Source organism: Rhagoletis pomonella, unplaced genomic scaffold (genome assembly GCF_013731165.1).
Source record: "Rhagoletis pomonella isolate Grant_MI unplaced genomic scaffold, Rhpom_1.0 Rhpom_scaffold_00013, whole genome shotgun sequence".
Classification (NCBI taxonomy): Eukaryota; Metazoa; Arthropoda; class Insecta; order Diptera; family Tephritidae; genus Rhagoletis; species Rhagoletis pomonella.
In genome coordinates, this window is record NW_023458567.1 from 18,518,905 (window position 1) to 18,534,317 (window position 15,413).

Here is a 15,413-nt window from a genome sequence, read left to right on the forward strand (position 1 = left end):
AAATGCTAAGTAAAATAAACCTATTTTTGCAATTTGGCATACTCCAAATTGATTTTTGACCCACGGTTTCTTTGGCAATTATGCTATACGCCTATAGTCGAAAACATCTCCCATACAAATTGACCCGCCCTAATGTACATAGATACCCTACAAGAATAGTGTGATGGAAGCAAATACATACACACCCTAAAGAACAGTGATAGTCATTTTATTGAACATGTGATACTCATTGCCCAATAAACACCAAAAAAAAATTTCTCCAACTTTGGAGAAATTCATAGTCCTCAAGTTGATATCCAACAATCTCTAACCGACTCAATCTAACTCAATCTCCAACTAATCTCTAACCGACGCGTAGATACGTAAAACGTGATAGAGAAACGAATTTTTAATTATCAAGTGAAAAACGAAAGCTATATAAAGAGGAAAATTACCAACAAAAAGTAAATAATCCTCAAAGTATCCTCCCATAATCTTGAAAGAAAATAAAACGCGAAGTAAATCAAAAGGAAAAATTAGTGTCGGACTGTATACTGTGAAGTGAATTATTGTAATACGATATTGAATAACTACGAATACAAAATGAGTAATAAAATGAAAAATTAATATTTAAATTCATCTATGTATGTAGTTTCAATCAAAAAGGTATAAGGTATTTTACTATTTCCATTTCAGTATTTCAATGATCTGTAGATGAGACCAATTGGAGAATTACATTGGAGTTCAAGTTGAGGACTAGCATTTTCTCAACTTGGGAAACAGTGCTTTTTTCATACAATGAAAAGTGCCCTTTTTGTTGAGAATGCTATGATCCTCCACTTGAGGTACTGTTAAGAAACAACGTTAGAGATTTGAGAAATACCTTAGTTCCTCAAGTTTAGCTCAAACCTAAATGTTTGTTGGGTTCTACCAAATTTTTTAAAAGCAATATGAAAAACGTGATGTAAACATTTGTGCATATGTGATGTTACGTCTTCGTTGAACTTATGCAATTCTTCGAATAAATGAAAATATAGCCGAACTGCTTACTTCTGCTGCTTTTTACTAGTCAACAATGATGAGTCTACCTAACAGTTTAAGGTTTTGTTCAAGTTTGCATTTCACAATGCAATGGAAAATATATTGTTAAAAAGTATGGCAGCATCACAAAATTTGCTTCGTGTAGATGTTTTGACATTTCTTAAAATACAAAATAACTGATAAGATAATGTATGTGGTTTATTTAAAGTGTAATATTTGAGCGAAGAGATATAAAATATTGAGCTATATATTAACAAGAATGTCAGAAAGTAAGAGGAGAATAAATTTCGGTCCAAATTAAATTGATTTGCTGGTGTGCCTCTTCGTATTCCGAATCACTATCATCTTCCCAACTCAAATTAAAATCCATTTTGTGTCTTTATTTTATTTTTCCGACAAATTGTTTTGCTTCTCAATCAAAATCTATCATAAGCATCTGTTTGCTAAATCAGCTGTTATGTGACTTAGTTTACTTCTAGTCGCCGATGGCCGCGACTTAAGTTTAACTTAAGTTGAACTTAAGATTTGCTCAAAAAGTGGTTGGTGAAAAGCAAAATCTTAAGTTAGACTTAAGTTCAGCTAAAAAATGCATTGCAAAACCGCCAGGGGTTCCCAAACTTTTTTTCACGGCGGCACCCTTGTTGTGCTACACAAATTTCGTGGCACCACTACTCTTCAAATGTCTACGAAAACCAGAAAACACAGTGCAGTCTTTATGCTCCTTTAGCTTTGATGTGAGGACTGAAATTGTTTTGATGATTTTTTTAATTCCTTTAAGTGTTTGGGAGCTTTGACAATTTTACCCTGAAATCATTTGACACTGAAAGCTTGCTGGTGTATTTGTTTTTAACCGACTTACTAAAAAGGAGAAGGTTATCAATTCGTCGGAATATTTTTATACCCGAGCGCACTTGCGCACAAGGGTATATTAAGTTTGTTCACATAACGGTTGTTTGTAGCAGCCAAAACGAATAGACAAATGTATACATAAATGCTCAGAATGAATAGGGAAGTCGAACAAGCCATGTCTGTCTGTCCGTCCGTCTGTCCATCCGTCCGTGTACACGATAACTCGAGCAAAAATTGAGATATCTCAACGAAATTTGGTATGTAGGTTTACATTTATTCTAGGTAGGTTGGTATTGAAAATGGGCGAAATCGGATTGTGCCCACGCCCACTTCCCATACAACGGTAATTTTCAGAAATACGAAAACTGCGATATTTTAGTAGCCTGAAGATTATTCACTCAAAATTGATATTTACAATAAATTGTAGACGAAAAAAATAATATTATAAATTTTTGGAAAATGGGCGTAGCCACGCCCACTTAATATTACATGTGTATATCTTCGTAACCGCTGCACCAATTTCTTCCAAATTTGGCACAGTTGTTGGCAAACTGGCCGAAAAATTTTAAAATCGGACAATAACAACGCCCACATTCCATATGAAGGCAATTTACAGAAATACAAAATCTTCGATAAATCAGTAATTATTAAAGCTAATTTATTCTTAATTAATACTTGCAACAATTCTTTACCAAGAAATACGTTTATGATACAATTTTGGAAAATGGGCGTGGCACCGCCCACTTATCACATATATGTATCCCGGTAACCGTTCTACCAATTTGTACCAAACTTGGTATGGTTATTATGCTTGCCACATAAAAACAAAACGTTGAAAATGATTTAAATCGGACTAAAATTGAAGCCGCTTTTCATATAACGGTAAATTTCAGAACTGCTTGAAACTTCAATACTTCGAAATTTAAGGACTCTAATTTACTCAAAATTGATACACCCCGGCTTACCATGTAATCGGTAGCTTTCGGAAAGGTGAAAGTCATATACTTAATACTTGCGCCGGGTATTTAATGTTCGGCTCCGCCCGAGCTTAGACTTTCTTACTTGTTTTTTATTATTTTTTTATGTATGCTACCGCATAACTTTGGACAACGTTAACCGATTACTATAGTTCTTTTTTTTTTAAGGAAAGGAAAACTAACCTTACAAGTGGTCCCATTCTAATTTGGTTTTTGCTTAAAAATTACTTGCTTATGCAAGCATTTGTTAAAATGCAATCTCACAAAGAAATGTAAAAGTAAAAGTCACTAGTATTTTGAATGCAATCTTGCCAACAGCAGTGTTTTATGCATATACTTGCATCCAGAACTCTCTCGGGTCCCTTCGTTGTATTTAATATTCAATATGCTGTCTTCACTGATATCCAGAAGGGTTTCAAAAGCTTAATTTGTCATCTCAGTAGGTTCGCTTTTCGGGTCACATGAAAACGGGTTCGCTATCCAGATGTAGACATCCTCAGAGTCACTATTGGGAAAATATTCGACAATGGTTTTTTCTAAACCTTCCAAGTTAACGCTGGTAATGCGCGTTAACGCTAAGAAAATAACTTTTACAGCCAATTTCACGGAAGCAATTCAAGTGAAAAATTATTTAATTTTGTTTAATTTCAATTGGAAATTGACAGAAAATAAAAAATCATTTTCCATTTAAATTGCTGGTGAAACCGGCTATTATCAATTTTCTTGGCGTTAACTTCGAAGTTACAAACGTTTTTCCGATTTACTTTGTTTACTTATGGGATTTTCATGCAAAATGTTAGAAATTATAAAATATACTTACATGTCACCAATAAAAAAAAAAATCTCAACGTGCCAGAAAAAAACCAAAGATGTATTTTAGTTTCGCAGGCCTCTGTTATCATCGCAGCGTCATCCAATACGGGTTTTAAATCTAGTGGCGGCATCTTGCTAGTCACCAGGGAATACCGACGGATCATAAAATGACTTCTCGTGGCGTTTTCTGCCTCTTGCCTCATCCTAGACATCCTCCTCCTTTCGTTTTTCCAACCACTACAAATGTCCGTACACTTGCTCTATTTCAAACTATTTTCCTTTACAAATTTGTCGATAGCTTTAAAAATTTCGTCGCTAGTCTCAAGTACTTCGCTCATCAAAAGTTCTTCGATTTCCATTGCGAATGGGTACCTCACTAACAAGAGAAGAACATTAAGTCTCACTACGTCGGTTATTTTGTCAGGTTGCAAACTAAAAAATTCAGAAGTTTTCAAGATTTTTATAAGTTCGTAATCGACTGCCTCTAAAATCGTCTTCATTCGCTCTTTCACAGTGTGATTGTGAAGTTCCAAAGAATAAGTAACATATACACGAGCGCGAAGCTGATGCGCTTGTTACGAGAACAGCCCAGCTAGCAAAAAAATCCAAAAATTAGTCCGAAAACGGGAAGAAAAGTGGATGAAAAGCGGATTAGGTCTACAAAAGCACCGAAAATGGTTGTGAAAAGGGTACGTTTTCGGTTTTTTTTCTGAAAATTTTCTGATTCAATTTTTCGTTGACAAAATGTACTAGGCAACTACGCTTAAGAGCGAAATACACACACCACACAAGCGGCAGAAGACAATTTCTCTCTTTTCTTAAATGTGCGCCTGAAAGTACCGAGAGATTCACTAAAATCTAAAACAATAGTTTAAAGCATTAATAAATAAATGAATGTGCAACTGTCTGTGACCAAAAATAAAAATTTGGTTAGTGAGATTTTTCCAAATTTGTAAAAGTACAATCGAGCCGTACATTGAGACCTTCTGGAATGGAAACATGGTGATTGAGCAAAAACTTCTACAGGCTCGACTTGTACGTGTTCCATCGTGGATTGCCAGAGGCTGCCTTATTGGATCATCGATATTTTATACGTCAGATTAAAGGTAATTTTGTGTACTTTAAAAAAGTATACGTACTATTAACAGATCTATTCTGCGCTGGTAATAAAAATTTTGTAACCGGTAAATAAAGTTCCTGTCAATTTTTAAACCCTTTTCGCATTCTGTGTCCTCTTGTAACCGATAAAATTTGTTACCATGTCATACGCTGGTAACAAAATATTGCCCCGTGAAATGTGAAATGCCAAACTTTCCAGAATTCTTCATAGCTGAATTGCTGAATATTTTAATTGCATTACCGACGTACCTAGAATGGCGGTGACAAGAACTGGTAACATTTCTTGGTAATAAAAGTTTCCAGTTACAAGATCTTCCGTAACGTGCAAAATAGACCTGTAAGTGTAAAAATGCGAAGGAACTGAGTAATTTGTGAAAAACATACATCAAAAAAGAAAATTTCCACTTTGCTACTTAATAGTTTTTTATCTATTTGTTAAAAGAAAAAAATTTTTGTATAAAAAAACGGGGAATTTCATTACAAACAGAATGGTAGTTGTTCTCTTGCGTGTGACAAATAGCAGTCGAGATATTTGCAAAAATGTGAAGAAAAACGTTTTTTGCATAACTTTGCAAAAAACATTCGCACAGCACTGCAAATTTAGATTTAACTTCTATTCATAACTAAATTCGTGCATGGTATGCAAACTGAGGCCCGTTTCCACGACGATTCGACTGGACTAATATGTACAAAATCGTATTTTATCAATTTTTTCATTAAAAAAATGTATTACATTTATTATTAATTGTACTTATGAAGCTACGAAAAATATAAATAAATAAATCAAAAGCTTTACTCCATTGCACAGGGATAGGGTATATTATAGGGCTGTGCGATTATTCGATTACTCGAGCAAGTTGGTTAATCACTTATTCGGTTAATCAATTACTCGAGTAATCAAGATTTTGATTACTCAAAACGATAATTAATCGAGTTACTTGAAATATGATTACTCAAAAAAAATAATTTTGCTCGTTAAAAGAGTTTGCTTTGGAAAATGCTTATTTTCTTTTTTTACATTCTGTATATGAAAAAAATTTTTTGTTTTAATTTTTGAAAACAGAAACGTTGTTTTCAAAGTATCAAGGAACTTTAGCTACTTTATACATATGTAAAGAGTTGAAATGTTGATTACTCATTTTACTCGAAATGTTGATTAATCATAAAGCAAATTACTCAAATATTTTTGTTTTTGGTTAATCAAAAATCTTGATTACTCGAGTAACTGAACTTTTGAGTAATCATAATTTCCAATTAATCGAATAATTGAGTTATTTACTTTATGATTAATTAAAATTTTGAGTAATCAATTAATCGCACAGCCCTAGTATATTAAATTAATAGGAAATTAAAAATTAGGAATTATAATTAAAATTATTCACAGCTTGAATTAGAAGTTGAAGCAGAGGTTAGGATAGAGGTTGAGGTATTTAGAGGTAGAGGTTGCGGTTCTGGTTGTTATTGTTGTAGCCTTTTCGAAGGTACTTTTTTGCTGAAGCCGATGATGGGCACGCACCACGGCTTTGCGTAAGCTCTTCTCAAATTCTAAAGAGCTTTGTGTTGAGAAAACATCTAAAATTTAAATGCAAAGGGATACATGTAAAAAAATATATAGGTTTTTTTTAGAATAAAATGTATACCGCGCAGTCTTATTCACAAAGGTTAGTTGGCACAGCGCCTGTTTCTCCCACGTTCCCTCCCAGTTATATTTTTGAAGAAGGTCATTTGTAAAGATGTTGCGGATTACGTTGCTGACATCCTCTGACGCCCCCTTAACCATGTGCAAATACATCGTCTGTGGAAAATTAAAATACAATCTTACACAATAAAGTATCAGGTTTGTTTGTTACCATTGTCTGAACAAATTCTGGTGACTGTAATCTTTGTTCCACTTCCAGCACTGCTGTGGTAGTATACAAGGGGATCATGCTAGCTACTTCGTCCATTTTGGAGTCTGCAACTTCCCCGGTCATGCGACAAACCTGATACTCAATTTTTTTTAGGGCCACTGCCCTCCGTTATGCCCTCAGCTAGCGCCATAGTTTGTGAGGTTTTGTCGATTTCCTCAAACGCAATAGCGATCCTCTCTTGATTGCCTACGAGTGTGTCCATCCCCTGGCTTAGTATGGATTGCTAATATGCGAGAAGAAAAAACTGTTAGTTTGAAAAAAAAAAATTTTACCAAAAGAAGAATAACCTACATATTCTTCGACGTTCGCCAGTCGGGTATTTGTTTCCCTTTGGGCGTGGACGAGCTCCCTCAATGTCTTCAGAATATCTTGAAAAATAAAAAATAAAAAGTGAATCAAATATTTATGTATATGTATATGTATGTATATGTATGTATTATAAACAAAACTATGATTAAATATATAAATTTATAAATATAAATTTTCCTTAACGTTTTGAACCGATGATGACGATGAGTGTATTCATCAGCGTCATAGATAATTCTTGGCAAAATATCTAAAAAATACAAGTTAGGAAATATATTTGCAGTTTTGTTTGCCCTCAAAAATGTTTCCCGAATGATCCATGTATTAAGAATAATAATTTAATAATTATTAAATTTTATTATTTTATGTTATGTTATGTTATGTTTATGATCAATAAAAATCAAATGAGCAGGTTAGTGTGAAAACTCGTTAAATAGATGGTGTAGAAGGGGTATGAGAAGAAACTTGCCACCAATAGGTATAGAGAAGTATTTAAACTCAATCTCTGTCATCGTAACTACTGTGGTTTTACTACTCAAATCACTGGCAACAACTATATCTAAACCACTAAATGACTGTAAAGTTTGCTCGAAATAGTTTTCAGTAACTTGGAAATTGTTACACACATAGTAATTTTCAGGATTCATTTGGGCAATTTTTCATGAAACCAAAGCAATTTTTCCCTTCCTTATGGTCAATACTGTATATGTAATATTGTGTATGTGCACCACAGAAGCGGAATTTTAAAAGATAATTAATAATAATAAATAAGAAATTTAATAAATATTAATACAATGAAAAAAAGGCATCTCCAAAATTGCCTGTCAAAAGAAAAAAGGGCTTTTGAGCCCAATGTAAAAAAATATAAAGATTTGATAAAAGTGGAATGAGCAGGTGTTAGTGGTTCCATGTGTTTAGAAAATGTAGCGTCCACGTTTTCTGGTGGATGCATTTCTTTTCCTAGTGCAAATGATGCGATTTCTTTAGAAAATGTAGCATCTACGTCTGCGGGTGGGTGCATTTCTTTCCCTGCTGTCAGTGGAAACTTACCGTCAGCATCAACATTTTCAGAACACTTTTGTCCAAGTGAGCGCGAGTGGGGTGAATTTTCCGAAACAGATAGTGTAGATTCTTACTCAGATCCTAAAGCTTCCACTTCCTCAGCGGCCGATTCGCACCCTGTCACAAATGTTGGAAGCAACGAAAAATGTGCGTTAGAGGACTATACGCTGAGAAAGGTAGGAGTGAAAGATTTGCTTTTATCGGCCAAAACTCTTCTCTGTACGAGTAAGGAAGAAATGCAAATTTCAAATATTCCCAGTGAGGAATTTTTTTTATTTAGGTATCCAAAAATATTTTCTTTCATCGTCGTTCGGATTTTTGGATGGAAAAGAAGAAGTTTCAGTCGATGTAGGTGTAGATGGTTTAAAAGTGTTTAAAAGTTCAAACAGAGTCTTGTGGCCTATTCTTGGTGCAATTGTAGGATTTCCTGGTATTAGTCCTTTCATGATCGGCTGTTTTTCCAGTTTTAAGAAACCTGAGAATATAGACGACTTTATGGCAAAGTTTTCTGCAGAAATAAAATTACTTCAATAAAAGGGCATCAATATGGGGTTTAACCAGAATTTATTGCGGTTCAATGTTCGTCTCTTTGTTTGTGACTCTCCAGCCAGGGCATATGTATGTGATAGGTATCGTTTTTCATAGTGCAAAAAATGGTTGTCCGGAATGCGATCTGAGGGATTTATATAAAAATAAAAGGGTTTGTTTTTTGAAAGAAGTTGGATGTTTAAGGTCAGACATAACATTTAAACTAAGACACGATCCTTCTCACCACGTAGACCAATTTAACACGAAAATGAGTATTTTTGAGGAATCAGGTTTTTGAATGGTTTCACAATTTCCTTTGGATAGCATGCATTTGGTTGGCCAGGGGGTCACTAAAAATTGCTTAAATTTTTAATCTTAATGATAGATAACATTAATAGGGAACTTAGTTTTGTCGGGGAGTTTGTTCCATCAGAATTTCGTCGAGTACCTAGAACTTTGGAAGAATATATATGTTTGTAAGTCTACTGAGTTTAAACAATTTTTGCTATATACGGGTATTTTCGTTTTGAATGGTTCTATAAGTAATAATCGATATTATCACTCCCTATTATTGCATAGTGGTATAAGACTATTTTCCAATGAGAGATCGCATCAAAGAGAGACGGATATTTCACAAAAAAATATTGGAAGATTTTGTAAAATTTTGTAGTTAGCTTTAATGCCCATGGAATTCTCCTTTTAACGGATTGCCTCAAACAATTTGGCCACTGGATTCTTTTTCTGCCTACATATTCGAAAATTATATGCAGTAGATATATTAAAAAATGATAAGCCTAAAAAAATTTTGCAGCAGATATTGCTTAGGCTCGAAGAAAGACAAAGTCTTAGGTCAGTTTTGAAGCCTTCTTCTAGATTTCGGTGCTTCAGTAAAAAAAACAAGGCCCATGAAAGTAATTGCCCAAATGAATTCTGAAAATTACATATATGTGTAAAAATTTTCAAGCCACTGAAAACTACTTCGAGCAACCTTTACAGTTATTTAGTGGTCTAGGTATAGTTGTTGCCAGTGATTTGTGTAGTCAAACCACTGTAGTTACGATGACAGAGATTGAGTTTAAATACTTCTCTATACCTATTGGTGTCAAGTTTCGTCTCATACCCCTTCTACACCATCTATTTAACGAGTTTTCACACTAACCTGCACATTTAATTTTTATTGATCATACACATAACATAACATAATAAAATTTAATAATTATTAAATAATTATTCTTAATACATGGATCATTCGGGAAACATTTTTGAGGGCACTCAAGAGGAAAACGGCAAGCAAACAAAGTTTTAAACAAAACCGCAAATATATTTCCTAACTTATATTTTTAAGATATTTTGCCAAGAATTAGTTACGACGCCGTACATGAGCGTATTCCGAACTCCTCGTCATGCTCGGTTCAAAACGGTAAGGAAAATTTATATTTATAAATTTATATATTTAATCATAATTTTGATTATAATACATACATATATACATATACATACATATTTGATAAACATTTTATTTTATTAATTTTTTTCAAGATATTCTGAAAACATTGAGGGAGCTCGTGAACGCCCAAAGGGAAACAAATACCCGGCTGACGAAAGTTGAAGAATGTGTAGGTTATTCTTCTTTTGGTAATTTTTTTTTTTCAAACTAACAGTTTTTTCTTCTCGCATATTAGCAATCCATACCAAGCCAGGGGATGGACACACTCGTAGGCAATCAAGAGAGGATCGCTATTGCGTTTGAGGAAATCGACAAAACCTCACAAACTATGGCGCTAGCTGAGGGCATAACGGAGGGCCTAAAAAAAATTGACTATCAGGTTTTTCGCATTACCGAGGAAGTTGCAGACTCCAAAATGAACGAAGTAGCTAGCATGATCCCTTTGCATACTACCACAGCAGTGCTGGAAGTGGAACAAAGATTACAGTCACCAGACTTTGTTCAAACAATGGTAACAAACAAACCTGATACTTTAATGTTTAAGATTTAATTTTAATTTTCCACAGACGATGTATTTGCACAAGGTTAAGGGGGCGTCAGAGGATGTCAGCAGCGTAATCCGCAACATCTTTACAGATGACCTTCTTCAAAAATATAACTGGGAGGGAACGTGGGAGAAACAGGCGCTGTGCCAACTAACCTTTGTGAATAAGACTCTGCGCGGTATACAATTTATTCTAAAAAAAAACATATATTTTTTTACATGTATCCCTTTGTATTTAAATTTTAGATGTTTTCTCAACACAAGGCCCTTTAGAATTTGAGAAGAGCTTACGCAAAGCAGTGGTGCGTGCCCATCATCGCCTTCAGCAAAAAAAGTACCTTCGAAAAAGCAAAACATCGGCTGCAGCTGCTACAACAACAACCAAAACCGCAGCCTCTACATCAACCTCTATCCTAACCTTTGCTTCAACTTCTAATTCAAGCTGTGAATAATTTTAATTACCCCAGTAAAAGATTTATATGCGCAATAGTTCAACTTCAACTAGTTAAATGAAAAACCAATACTAGATCTTTGATGTTTTTTCCCAATAATTGTATTCATTACGTCTATCAAAAGAATATAAAAAACTTTATAAATATACGTTAGTTTATAACAACATAATTTAATTGTACCATTATGTTGAAATTTCCGTATAAAATATTTATATGTGCAAAGAAACAAGTTTTAGGTTACCGATCATTTTAAAAAAAGTTTTAAAGATAATTTTATTTGTTGGTATTGGATTGTATTTCTATTACACAATTTTATTTTTTTTGCGCTTTGCGGCATATATTTTACAGAAATGTTGTAGTGAAATTTATATTATTTCTGTCTATTTGTGAAGTTTGGTTTATTTAAGTTTCACCACGTTTTAATTCTTTTTTGAATAAGTAAAAATCGTGTTGAGAAGTTCATCCTACAAATCCCCAGTGGTATTAAAGCGCATATTTGAAGTTAGTTACTCTAAAAGAAGGTATTTTGTTCGTTTAATAACGAATTACGCCGACGATTGCTCGATCATGGCGACTGGGTATAGAATTGATGACTTGTGTTCGAAAGTAAACCGGTATCTCTCCGAGCTTTCTCGCTTCTTCCCTCCCTGACCTTGTTCACCACCTGGACGAAGAAGGTCACGCTACCGCTGGGAATTCACATCGATGATACACCAATTCCGACGGTGAATAACCCCAAAATACTCGGAGTATCCTTCGACAGTCTGCTCTCCTTCTCTGCGCACGCAACCGCTATTGTAAACAAAGTACAGAGCTGCAACAAGGTCCTCAAGTCGCTAGCCGGCAGTACTTGGGGCAAAGACAAAGAAACGTTGCTGTCAACATACAAGGCAATAGGCCGGCCGGTTTTAAATTACGCAGCACCAGTGTGGTCGCCGGGGACTAGTAGGACGCACTGGACGAAGCTGCAGACGACGCAAAACACCGCACTACGGACAGCGACTGGATGCCTTCTGATGTCGCCTGAACACCACCTACACGACGAGACGAAATTGCTCCCGCTCAAGGAGCACAATACAATGCTCTGCAACCAGTTCTTTGTTGGGAGCCATAGACGTGGTCACCCGAATGGGCAACTGCTTGCAGAATAGCCCTCGCCCAGGCACGGGGTTCTTTAAACAACCTCTGGACCCGTCAGCTTATCGACCGGCCCTGAGCGGCATTCACAGGGAGTCAGTCTCGAGTTATGTAGACTCCAGGCCTGTGAATGCCGTTCTAGGTGCACAATCACCGGACATTGCCGAGACGGAGCTTCATCTGCCTCGGGAGACTAGAATATCCCAACTTCACTCTGGCTACTGCAGCAGGTTAAACTCATACCTGATCAGACTAAACGGAGATGTACCAGATGAGTGTCCGGCATGACTCTAAACATCTCTTCGTATGCTCGTAAAACCCGACAACCCTAACGCCTTTGTCTCTGTGGACCGACCCTATTGAGGCTGCACGCTTCTTAGGACTTCCGTTAGTGGAACTGTGGACGACAACGACTGAGATATTGACTGAGATATTGACCGATCTGGGCGGGGTTGTTGTAGCCGCTACAACAACAACAACAAAAGCTCTCCAATATTTATGGCGGGCATCTGGCTCAACTATATTGAAGTTTTTTTCATCACTGAAAATAACGTCCGATTACTTCAGCAGTTAATTAAGTACTTCTCATGCCACAAAAATTCATGCCTGTTATATTTCCGGGCTCTTTTTCATATAGTTCAATGCCACAGGATATTATTTGCCATAGTATAACTAGGGAAAATAATAAAACGGTATTTATTATGGAATAGCTTCTATATGTTTAAGTCTTTACCACACATTCATTGGTGTAGATTTCTGTTGGAAAATTTTGACACTGGAGCTGGCGGAAGCTGAATAGTTCATTTTGCACATATAATTATTTACCGTTGAATTTAACTATTATTTTTGATATGGGTAGTTAAAATTATAATGGAACATCAACTTAGCACATGAACTATCCACATAGCACACTAAAGGCTATTATAATAGAATACAGCAAAAAGTTTTACCCTTTCGTAGAGCGAAAATGAGGAAAAACATATTGCACATATAATTCTTTTACTGAGGTAAAATTCTTAGTTTTTTATTTCCTATTGATTTAATATATCCTATCCCTGTGTAATGGAGTAAAGCTTTTGATTTGTTTATTTATATTTTCGTAGTCTCATAAGTACAATTAATAATAAATGTAATACATTATTTTAATGAAAAAATTTGATAAAATACGCCTTTTTACATATGCATCAAGTGTGATTGATCTATTGTGATGTGTATATACACCAAGGATGATAGACCAACCGGGATAGAAAAATACATCCAGTATGATAAATCAGCAGTGTATTTACTTCAAGTATGATAGATCAACCGTGATAGATTCATACATCAAGTATGATAAATCAGCTGTGACAGGCATGCTCATCAAGCATGATCGATCAACTGTGGTAGACACATCGTCGTTGACTAGTAAAAAGCGGCAGGAGTAAGCAGTTCAGTTATATTTTCATTTACATATTCGAAGAATTCTATAAGTTGGAGGAAGACGTAAGATCACATGTACACAAATGTTTACATCACGTTTTTGTTTTTTTTTGGGTTTTGGGTCGGTTGGCAGGAACTTAAATTCCTCTATCGCCAGGTTGATCCTCTCGTTCTGTATTTGTTCTTCTTGCTGCTACTTGATCATGTAGCATGTGTGTGTTAAAATCGAAAACGACTTGATTGTTCAACCCAAAAAATGCTCGTTCAATATGTCTTATTAGCTTGAAAGTTGACCGCGAAGACTGTAACACTTATGTCGAGCGGTTTTAATAGCAATTATATAAATGTGATACGGGAGATGGTACGGGGAAGGAAAATGAGTTCGGTGGACGGAACTGAACCACCGATAAACTTAAAATGATGTGTATGAAATGATGTTAAAATTAAAATTTGATTTCAGCATTTTGAAAAAATTTGGCAAGTTGAGTGTTTTTGCTGTGGTTGAGATCGTGAAGGATGCCGTGGAAGTTGGCATCATCTTGAAAGATTTCGAGGCCCTCCCGAGCGCTTTTTAAAAAAGAGCAGTAGAAGGTTTGATGTATGTAGCTCTTGCATGCCACATCTAAATATATTCGAATTCCTGGCTTTGATATTCGCTGTCATAAGTGCACCCAATGAGAATGCGGTTGATTATTTTGGTCTCTTTGGCACCTAAGTAGGAGTTATGGAACCATGCTTTCTTTGATTTGAAGGGCAAGATCTGCGAAAAGAGATTTGGTTTGAGGGCTTAGTACGCTAGAAAGTCTTCATACCATTTGTGATAAATTTCATTTTTGATACTTCTTAGGGCCTCCTCATTAGTGAGGTTAACATGTATTTCGTCATCCAAATTGAGGGCATCTTTGGCTAGTTCATCAGCTATTTTGTTGCCCTTATGGCTTGGTGCCTATATAGTGGTCACCCTGTCAAAGTCTGCTTCAAGTATAGTTTTATGAATATCACAGATAATGTAGTTTTGAGTTCTTTTTTTGTCTGATAGTTTCACTAGGAACATCAGATTTTTTGTTATAGAGGGTTTTAGTAATTATACTAAGCCTAGAGTTATAAGGAACAGGTTGACCAGTTGTCCTGAGGTTGTCAACGATGTGTCTAAATTTATTGAAAATGAAGCTATATCTGGAGTTCACACTGGGACCATTAAATAGTTGCTCTTTGAGAGCTTCATCAGAGGTGATTAGCTCTTTTGCAGAGAGCCAATAGGCTATTTCGGCAGGTGGGAGTTCATTTGCTACCGCATAAATGAGGGGGACTGGTGTAGATGGGTTTAAGCGAAGACTTCTTCTTAAAAAGCTATTCTGGTGTGTTTGGATCTTTTTATTTGTTGCTTTGGCACAATTTGACATGGACGATCTGCTGTATTCTATCTTACTTCTCACTATGGTACGGTAGTAGTTGATGGCAACCTTTGGATGAAAACCTGCCCTTACAGTGGTTATGCATTTAAACAGATTTGAGTTTTGTTTGCGATTTTTTAAGTACATCATTTTAGTGTTCGCTAATAGCTAATGACGCACTGATATGTCTGCCCAGGAATTTAAGAGCGTTGACCTGTTCTATTCGTTGGTTTTGAAACATTATACTAACGGTTTTTTGTTGCCTTTTTCAGAAGTACGTGAGTTTAGTCTTGTCTGGGTTGAAAGATAGATTTAGATTGTTACAAAGGTTTGAAAAGTTGTTTATTTTTTTCTTGTAGATTGTGAACCGCCATATATAGATTTTGATGAGACGACATCAATACGAAGTCGTCCGCAAATTGATACACCTTGGTGT

The 15,413-nt window shown here is 35.4% G+C and overlaps 1 protein-coding gene and 1 long non-coding RNA gene across 3 annotated transcripts in view; one reads left to right on the top strand and one right to left on the bottom strand.

Annotated features, from left to right (window-relative positions):
• Nucleotides 1–15,413, top strand: part of LOC118748912 — a gene marked incomplete at its 3' end in the record, with an annotated part of 88,280 nt that overhangs the window by 14,063 nt on the left and 58,804 nt on the right.
• LOC118748917 lies at nucleotides 6,430–7,081 on the bottom strand. Its single transcript, XR_004994114.1, has 3 exons — nucleotides 6,980–7,081; nucleotides 6,629–6,911; nucleotides 6,430–6,573 (listed from the first exon to the last, which is right to left on the bottom strand). It is a non-coding gene; the product is annotated as an uncharacterized LOC118748917 (long non-coding RNA).